General features: G+C 42.0%; 1 protein-coding gene across 3 annotated transcripts in view; it reads left to right on the top strand.

Annotated features, from left to right (window-relative positions):
- The first annotated feature begins 1,061 nt into the window (after positions 1 to 1,061).
- Positions 1,062 to 10,304, top strand: part of XIAP (X-linked inhibitor of apoptosis) — a 49,502-nt gene continuing 40,259 nt past the window's right edge. Inside the window, exons 1-2 of one of the 3 annotated variants that reach the window (XM_081792658.1) lie at positions 1,062 to 1,174; positions 1,437 to 1,563. The gene's annotated coding sequence lies outside the window, so the exon portion shown is untranslated. Of the gene's footprint in view, positions 1,175 to 1,436; positions 1,564 to 1,610; positions 1,788 to 1,842; positions 2,022 to 10,304 lie in introns of those variants that run through there. The other 2 variants (XM_081792660.1, XM_081792659.1) reach the window with 2 other exon arrangements.

Here is a 10,304-nt window from a genome sequence, read left to right as displayed (position 1 = left end):
ATGATTTCAGGTGGCAGGTGATAATTACAACCTTCCTCTTACAATGAAATATTCTCATTCAGAACCTCTCATCTCACTATGCTAACATATAAGGGAGCCCAAGTTTGTGAAACAAAAAATCATTTGTCTGTTTGACAATCTTACAGCATATCTGAAATAAATCCAAGATAGATCAGCATTTTATGTACCAGATTTCCTGTTTCCCTGCCTTCTGCTTCTTCCCTATTCATTTACTCTTCCTTAATCTCCCATTCCCCTTCCTGTCCCTACTGAGTGTCTTCAATTCTTTTTTCCTTTTACCCTTGCCATCTAGGACGCAAACCATATATTTAAAAGAAAAATCTTTTAACATTTATTTACCCTTGAGAGACAGTGAGAGAGGGCGAGAAGCAGAGAAAGGGAGACCAGAATCTGAAGCAGCCTCCAGGCTCTTCATTTTCATATTTTTGAGAGACAGCGCGCGTGAGACAGAGTGCAAGCAGGAGAGAGAGAGAGAGAGAGAGAGAGAGAGAGAGAGAGAGGCAAAATCCGAGGCAGGCTCCAGGCTCTGAGCTGTCAGTACAGAGCCCGACGTGAGGCTCAAACTCACAAAACCATGAGATCATGACCTGAGCCGAGGTCGGATGCTTAACCGACTGAACCATGCGCCCTGAACACAGACCGTATTCCAACCTCAGTTCCCTCACTTACTAGCTGCGTGCTAGTGGAGGTAGTTAATTCTCTCTGGATGTCAATTTCGTCTGTAAAATGGATTTAATAAGAGAGTGCCTATCTTACAGGGTTGCCAAAATCACAACAAAGAACACGTCACAAGCCTATCACAGTGCCTGGTCTATAGTAAGAAAACTCGTTCGCTCTCTTTTCATCCTTTTACCCCAATGCCCCTGCTGCTCAACCCTAGAGTCCAGCAGGTAAAAGCCGTGGGAAAAAACACCCCGAGGCTAAAGAGGAAACGCTTGAGCTGGGGGCGGGGACTGCGACGTGCCCACTGCGCAGGCGCGCCGGCCAGGTCAGGTTCGGGCTTCCAGCTGGGGGGGTTGGGTGGGGGTTGGGGGGGGGGGGGAAGAGGGCCACGATTGTCCTGGCAGCCCGGCTCCGGCCCAGGGAAGTGGCGGGACTTTGGCTGCGCCCCGGGAGGGCTCAGCGCTCTTCGAGGGACTTCGGGGCCCGAAGGGTAAGTTCGAAAATGGCGGAGGGCGAAGAAGGAGGGGCCTTGCAGGGCGGGGGGCTGGCCTCCCAGCGGGGGCAGCAAAAAGAAGCCTGCGAGGGGGCCCAGTGGCGCGGCCGGGGCTGTGAGACCGTCGGACCGTGGCCGGTGTCTCTTTGAGGCCCTGTCGCGGACGCGCCTCGGGTTCCCCGACTCGGGGCTCCTCTGGGAGATGGGCGGGCTGGTGGGTGCGCCTGAGGGAGACGAAGGGACTTCCGTTTCCTTCTAGGCTGGGGCCCGGCCGCCGAGCGGAGTTGGCATTTCCAGATTGGGGCTCGGGCCGCCCCTTCTCCAGGACCCTCCCCTCAGGACCGCGCCGGGCGCCGCGGGCGATCCGGGTTGACTCTCCTGGCGCGGTGGGTACTGCCCGTACGGGTTCCTACTTCTCCTCCTCCTCCCCCTCCCCCTCCCCTCCCCGCGGGCCCCGCGCTGCGGGGGAGGGCGGGAAGGCCGCCCCTGCGCGGCGCGGGTGGCCCAGCCGCGGCTCCTTGCCCAGGTTCCCGGGAGCGCCGAAGGAAGGCGTGGGTGGGTGTGTGGCTTCGGGCGGGCCGGTGCCCTCCCAACCGCTGTGACCCCTAAGGTAAATCGAGTCAAAGAACTTTTTTTTTTTTTTTTTTTTTTTTAAATTATCAAAGGGACCGCCCTCTCCCCACCCCCGAATCTGATGCGTGTGGCAGGTACGGAGCTGGGTGGAGTGTGCCTGCCGGGGGCTTGTGAAGCAGAAAGAATAGGAACCGGAGAGCTTCCGGGAGAGGAAATTAGCTAGTAATTCTTTCCGATCTTTGCTGCCCTAGTCACCTCCCCAGCATATTCTGTGAGTAAAGCAAAATTCAGTCTAACTTTCAGTTTCATTTTATTAACTCCTTAATACACTTAATTGTTTTCGGGAAGAGGGGGAGTGGTTATTGCTGAAACTAAAACAGCCCCCTCCACCTCCAAAAAAAAAGAAAAATGTCAATCAAAGCTCTGTAAAAACCTGCCTATCCGATTTTAATAATCTACTACTTTGCTTTCAAATCGAATTCTGTCCCTAGGTCTGTCCCACTATGCCTCGGATGGCTAATGACGCATAGAAATGTACTCTTGTAAGACTGGAGGTTGCTGTAGTGTTTCTTTCTTCTCTTTTTTTTACTTCACATTTCTTAAAACCAGTTCAATAGAACTGTTACAGACGGCCATCTTAGAACTATAACATTTCAGAGTTGGAAGGGATCTTAGTCCAACACTGATATTTTACAAAAGTAGAAAGTAAGGCACAGGAAGATTTCAAGGCTTGTCTAAGGCTACTCAACTACTTAGATTGGAACCCAGGTTGTCTGGCTCCTTGCTCACCGCTCTTTCTGCGCAACTGCTGCCCAGAGCCTCCAAGGAAGAAAATTAAATATTCAGTTCATTGCACACTTCTGAAGCGTATACACTTGGTACCATACAACTGTGCTACCACTTTCGATGTACGTATTTAACGTTTTATGAAGCCGGTGCTTGAGATATTTTTTCCCCACCATTCAAGAAGTGGCAGCAGTTTGGTTTAAAAAGATTTATACACACACGCATCTACATATTTGGCCTCGGATAACTTCTTGAAGGGTACACAAGAAAAATGTTAACAGTGGCTACTTAAGGGAGGATGGAGAGGGGTGGGACGCTTTTGAATTTGCACGTGGCCTAATGTCCTGTTTGGATTTCTTACCATAAACAAGTATTTTATAATCACATACAATTTTTTAAATTTGCACACATATATGTATATCAATAAAAATAAGTATTCACCCATTGTATGTATATATAGATATGTACGTGTGTGTATTTATGTATCAGTGGTTTGTATTGTAAAATCCACCGTGGTTCCTGTCATCCCAACTGGCAAAGCAGGCCCGACTATCAGATGCTCACATTTCTTGTTTTCTTCTGTTGCTCCTAATATAAGATGGTAAAAAGAATATATGGTACTAATATTTCTATATTTGTAGGGAATGTGCTAAGTTTTGATTATCGAATAATATGGCAAACTAACATTCAAGATAATTGTATTTGATGCAGTGAAAAAATATCTGAATATAGAATCTTTACGGATAAGAAATCATTTTAAAAAATTAAGATCGGAAGGATCCCTGGTGATTTGTAGTTCAGCTCTTTATTTTTTATGAGTACGTTAACTAGGACTCAAAAGAAGAAAAAGTGAATTGCCCAAGATTATGTATCTGATTATTGGCAGAGCTTGGACTAGGGTCTAGGTTCTAGTCCAGTGCCCCTTGTGCTATATTTGGAACTTTATTGCTTTCTAGTGTATTCAGTGACTCCAACTACACAGAAAAAAAATGCTGAGTAAAGTTTAGGCCCATTTCAATAGATAAGAATTATTGTAATGTGCAAATTAACTTGTTCAGTGCTTGAAATATTCTACTGACGTGTTCCCCTTACATTTGGTTGTAAACATTAATCTGTTTAATAAATCCTTTATATTGTAAATGCTTACAGACAACAAATATGAAATTATGATATTTTACTGGTTTTGTTCTAATATTTAAAAGTCTGGTAGCTAGTGATAATGTGAGGGGTGGGAAGTTACGCTTTATAAAATAAACATTTATTGAGCACCTACTCTATGCCAGGGATTGCACTATGTGGTGCAGGGTTCCAAAGACAAATATGGCAAAATAGGTGTCCTTGTTCTTTTGAGGCTGGGAGATTATCATGAGCTGTCAACTCTCCAGCTTTATCTGTGTGGTCTAATCTGGTAATAGTATTATAAAATGTAATCTGTAGCACAGTTTAAGGTCATTGGCAGTAGATTTGAAGAGACAGAAACAGTATTGGTAAAATAAGTTGATAATTGAATTGAACAAGTGCTCTTTTACTTTTTATTTAAGGGGGAAAAAAGAGCATGTATTGCTCACAAAATTTAAAAGTCCCAGGCTTCCAGCTTTTTACCAGTTCTTCCATTGCAATTACTGGGGAGCAAATATTGTTTTCGTGTCTTAGAGGTCACGTGGTACAATGAGAAGGGCCCTGGATTTGATGCCTGGGTTCTTGTCTTGGCTTTGTTTCCATTTAGCTGTGGGATTGTGAGCAAGTCACTACATATTTCTACATATTTCAGTGCCTACACATTTCTATTTTCTTCATAACTTTTTATGAATTAAATACCCCATTTAATTGGAAACAGAATATTGTGAATATTTTAAATTTTAAAGTAAATATGTTTCTTATAGAAAATTTATGAAATTCAGAATTGTATAAAGAATAAATATAATCCACATTCTTTTATGTTTATTTTTTTCATTTAGGCTCATATTGTGTGTAGATTGTCATAATCCTTTTTTCTCATTCAATATTCTGTATTGAACACTCCTATGTCATGAAAAGTCTTTTAAAATGTAGTGTTTATTTATCCTCCATATTATTCTATGTCCCAGTTTCTTCAGTTTTATAAAGTAACAGATTTGGGCTAGTTGATTTAAAAGATTCAAAACCTGTGATAGTAGTTTTTTTTAAACTGATTATCTCAGATCTTATCAAGGAAAAAAATCCCATGTAACAATTCCAAATCTGTTTGGAATAAATACTTAAAGTGAGAATGAATTAAGATCAAGGTGGAGGGGCGTCAGGGTGGCTCAGTCGGTCGATGGTGGTAGATCGTCGACTCTCGACTCCGGCTCAGGGATCTTGATTCGTGATCCCAGGGTTGTAGGGTCAAGCCCTGTGTCGGACTCTGTGCTGAGCTTGGAGCCTGCTTAGGATTCTCTCTTTACCTCTGCCCCTCTCCCCCACTCCAGTGCTCATACTCTCTCTCTTAAAAGAACAAGGTGGACAGATAAACCTTAATAATTTGTGAATTCTACTTTCATTTATCTTTTTCTGCCTTTCTGATTTGAATATTTTCATTTATTTTAAAATTTCAAGTGCTAAGACTTGAATTTCAATTTGTTGGAGATGTGAATGATATATGGGTCATTACTGTGTTGAAAGATGGCCTATTTTACCAACTTGGATGGGTATAGAATAGGTTGAAGAATAAGTTGGGCTTCTGGGCTTGAGATTCTGGGATTACCATAGTACAGAGGAGGGGAAATTTGCGGAAGCTCAGAAGTGCTCAGTAACTTGCCCAAGGTCCAAATAGCTATTAAGGTGCAGGGGTAGGATTTGGGTTCACATTTCTCTGATTCTAGTAGTGACGCTTTTCTTCCATTGCATGCTATGTTTCAAAAGATGAAGATCTCTTAGACATTTTTTTTTGAGAGAGTGTGCACATGTGCAAGAGAGTTGGGGGGAGGAGAGGGAGAGGGAGAGAGGATCTCAAGCAGGCTCCAGGCCCCAGCAAGGAGCCTGATGCAGGACTTGATTTGACAACCTGATCCAAGGTCAAGAGTTGGACGCTTAAGTGACTGAGCCACCCAGGTGCCCCTTGGCTACACGTTTTTTGATGGTATCGCTTTGATCAAAATTGACTAATTTGGTATCTTTGGATAAATTGAGCTAAGGTGGGAAATGTTGAACTAGCACTTAGGAAATGGTTTTCAGCTTGAGGCAACCCAAACAGCACACCTTGAGCACCTTCTGCTTTGAGCTGAGCTCCAACATCAGTATGTTAACAGTGGCTGGCATGTAGCAAACGCGGGCCTGGTAAAAAAATTGTTGACTGAATTCCTCTGCGTTGATAAAGAAATGGATTAGATGAAAAGGGAGAAAACTTCTAAGGCCTTCCAGATAATTTGAAATGAAGGACTTTTCGTGCTCTGAGAAATTAACCAAAGCAGTCTTGATAATTGTATTCGCCATAAGAATTTGAGGCCAAACTTCTGAGTTGTGCTTTATGTTGCTGTGATTATACCTAATGGTAGGTTGTCCTTTGTGTGATAAAAGCATACTTTATTTTTCAAAGTTTATTTATTTATTTTGAGAGAGAGTATGAGCGGGAGAGGGGCCGAGGTGGGGGGGAGAGTGTGAATCCCAAGCAGGCTTGACACTGTAGCATGGAGCCCAACGTGGGGCCCAAATTCATGAACCGTGAGATCGTGACCTGAGCCGAAATCAAGAGCCAGATGCTTAACCAACTGAGCCACCCAGGTGCCCCTAAAAGCATATTTTAGGTGATTTTGTAGGACTTGGCCTGGGCTTTTATTATTTTTCATTATGGTATAGTTTTAATGCTGCTATATAATGCATTTTGGAGTTTGATTTTTGTATGATTGGTACCCAGTCTTTGTTAAGGATGTGTGTGATTCACTTATCATGATCTGCCTTTATAATGTGTTTTCAAGGATATGGGTCGTGGTGAAAACTGAGGTTTTACCTGTATAGACTGGGAATAGCTTGACCTCAAATGGTCATACGGAGGTTGAACCGAGTGAGTTAAGGCTGATGTTCTAAACTGGGTAAAGCTGCTACCACTGTGCTTTCCTTGGAATCTATAAATACTAACGTGTGGTTTAACTTTTATACTTATTCTTATAATAGTTTTGTTGGCCTCAAAACACAGGCCTCTGCTGTGTATACAATCCTGTATTGCTATACGATTTACCTTTCAATATGATTTACCTGCTAATTTATCAAGCCTTGAAAGGGCAAGGAACTAACATTTTCTGCTACCTCATCAGACTAACCCTTCTGCCAGTAATTCATACAGTAATTTCCTTAGACCTATAATGGTTATAATCACTGGGTTTGGTTTTGACGGTCATTTACTGCATGAACTTTGATGAGTAACAATCAGAAGACCACAGTTTCCCCATATTTCAAATGGGGCTAGGATATGTTGGATAGGTTAAATTAGATACCACAAATGAAAACATTCTCAATGTAAATCACATACATATTTTAGTTATTATCAGAAGTAACATGGTGAAAAAAAGAGGATGGGCTGTGGAATCACACAAGCTCATACTTAGGTTTTGACCTTCTGTTAAATGGAATTAGACGTTTTTTAGTTTCAGCATGTTGTAGGTTAGAAAAAATATTTACACGTAGCTAAAATGATGGCATGGAGGGAAATGAATATAGATAGTTTGGAACACGTGGGCACTCACTAAATATATAGGCGGCTGAGTGGCTTTCAGATAGAACTAAGTATTTTTACTGGAGGAAAAGAAAAGATGTTGGCTTTTATAAAGAATTTGTTTTAGAACTTGCTTCAGATCTTAACATGATCAGGAAAGAGAGTACTTAATTCTGAGAAATATCTAGGGTAGGTGTTAGGCTCTCACCAAGTCATCTATTAAAAGAACCTCGCTTGGTATGGCACTTGTATAACCATCAGATTTTTAAGTACTGCGTCCTAATCACTCTGTCAGGATAAGTTAATCTTGATCTTAATAAATATCAAATAGAATAAGTTCCAGTTCTGTGCCACTAATCAGCTCTATGGCCTTAGCCAAATCATTTAACTTCCTTATGCTTTCGTTTCCATATCTTTAAAATGAAAGAGTGATTTCTATTATGTCAGCACAAATGCATTCAGTGATAGTGAACAAGTTTTGCTTGTGGGTAAGATGATTTTAATTTACAGTGTACTTGATTCAGAGCTGCCCTTTAGTAAAAATTAGGGAAATTTTGGGGCAAAGATTACAGGAAACTCTTCACTTCTTACCAGGCCCCAAATTAATTGATTATGTTTACAAGGAAGTGAGTAAACAGTTCAGAACTCCACCGGTAGGCATCATTTTCAACAAAGTCCTGTTGTTTTCAACTCAAGTTAACAATAAGTAGCAATCAGGCATTATACCTGTGTTTCTCAGCCCTCTCTGCTGGCCGCTTACTGCCACCCAGGCAGAGGACCAGAAGACATTTGTTCATGGCCAACCACTGTGGACATGACCTGATGACTGCTTTCACCACTGGGAGATGACCTGTATCCCTCTTTTTTTTAACCTGGTGATTAACAGTGTCGACATCAATTTACAATTTGTTCTTTCTCATTGGGGTGGCTCAGAGTTAGTAAATCTAACGGTAACATTACAAAGTAGAAGGCTGGCACAAATTCTCAGGATAGGCAAAAAGAGAAGGGCCAAGAATATATCCTTCCCTCTCCTTGTTATAAGTTATAAAAATTATCTTTTGAGAATGAAAAGGCAAAACCTTGCAATACCAGGCCCTGCTATTGATAGTTTGCTGGGCTGTGTTCACAGATGAAGGAAGTGTTGTCACCTGGCACATAGCCAGCATGGACTCTTGATTTCTGAGTCATGAGTACAAGCCCCACACTGGGTCTAGAAATTATGATCAATTGATAATAATAAATTTTTAAGAAGTAACCCTTATGCCAAAGTGGTACATTTGGGAAGGCTTGTTCTGAAACCCTTCAGACCTGCCTCTGAAACTTGCTCAAGAAGTTTCACAGCCCAGAAGTTGAGTTGGTACATTTCTCCATCTCAGTGAACTGATTGGTCTCTTAGTCCTGAGAATACATCAGTTCAGTTAAAGAGTGGTGTCTCATTTCAGGAGATGGTGATGCAGGTGGGCTTCCAAAGTTAGGGCTATTGTACAAACAATCTGGGATTTTATAAGAGCAATTTCTGTGGAAATGAAAGAAAAACAAAGGTTAATAATTAGAGCAGATTATAGTCCCAGTTTCTGAGTTCTGAAGGCAGCCAGTTGAGAGGATTTGTAGATGTCCAGCTCAAAGCATCTTCAGATGGAGTGAGGGCAGGCACTGGCATTCTAAAAGATTTTCCTGGTCTGTAATTTGAATGTCTCTGGTGATCTGAGTGGTCCACATAGCGACAGGCATGAAAATTGTTTATATGTGAGCTGTTGTGATTTCTCCGAAAGTTTATATCAAGTTGTCCAGCTTTAAATCGCATGGCTTTGGAAAAGGGACAATATTAGTTCTCGATGATTCCAAATCAGAAAGGTTGGGGGGGGGGGGGGATGGTTCTTGGGTGGCTCAGTTGATTAAGTGTTTGACTCTTGATTTTGGCTCAGGTCATGGTCTCAGGGTTCATGGGTTTGAACCCTACGTTGGGTTCAGAGCTGACAGTGTGGAGCCTTCTTGGGATTCTCTCTCTCCCTGCCCCTCCCCAACTCACTCTCTCAAAATAAACAAACATATTAAGAAATTAAAAAAGAAGGGTGGGAAAAATTTGGAAATGTTAGTTTGGTGGGGTGCCTGGGTGGCTTGATGGGGCATCCAACTCTTGATTTCAGCTCAGGTCATGGTCTTACAGTTCGCAGGATTGAGCCTTGAATTGGCCTCTGTGCTGACAGCACGGAAATTGCTTAGGATTTTCTCTCCCTCTCTCTCTTTGCCCCTCCCCCACTCCCTCTCTCTTGCACGTGCATTCATTAATATTAATGAATAAACATTAAAAAAAATGTTCGTTTGGAGAGTTGCAGCCAAATATTGGAGAAGACTTCTGAATTCAAGATCCAGTCCAGTTTATAGGTAGAACCTAAAAGATAATTAATAGGGGCTCCTGGGTGGCTCAGTTGGTTAGACATCTGACATTGGCTCAGGTCATGATCTCATGGCTTCTGAGTTTGAGCCCCACGTCGGGCGGGCTCTGTGCTGACAGCTCAGAGCCTGAAGCCTGCTTAGGATTCTGTGTCTCCCTCTGTCTCTGCCCCTGCTTGCACACTCTCTTTCTCAAAAATAAATAAACATTAAAAAAATTTTTTAAAGAGACAATGGCACTAGAATTTGATATTCATAATGGTGTATTACTGTCTCTCTGCAATCATCCCCATTTTTATCAAAGATAATCACAGTAAGATAAGTTTATTTGCAAATTCAGTCTAGTCTCAATAAACCTGGCCTGATTATTTACATAAGTGCAGCAAGAATAGTGATTTATCATATAGGCTCCTTTTTTAATTTAAATCCAAGTTAGTTAACGTATAATGTAATAATTTTAGGAATAGAATTTCGTAATGTATCATGAGTAACATCCAGTGCTCATCTCAACAAGTATCCTCCTTAATGCCCCTCTCTCCTTTAGCCCTTCCCCCCACCCAACACCCCACCAGCAACCCTGTTTGTTTTCTGTATTTAAGAGTCTCTTATGGTTTGTCTCCCTCTCTGTTTTTATATTATTTTTGCTTCCCTTATGTTCATCTGTTTTGTATCTTATATTCCACATATGAGTGAAATCATACATTTGTC

Source organism: Panthera onca, chromosome X (genome assembly GCF_046562875.1).
Source record: "Panthera onca isolate mPanOnc1 chromosome X, mPanOnc1 haplotype 2, whole genome shotgun sequence".
NCBI classification, from domain to species: Eukaryota; Metazoa; Chordata; class Mammalia; order Carnivora; family Felidae; genus Panthera; species Panthera onca.
Note: the sequence above shows the minus strand (reverse complement) of the source record. Positions and strands in the feature narration are given on the sequence as shown.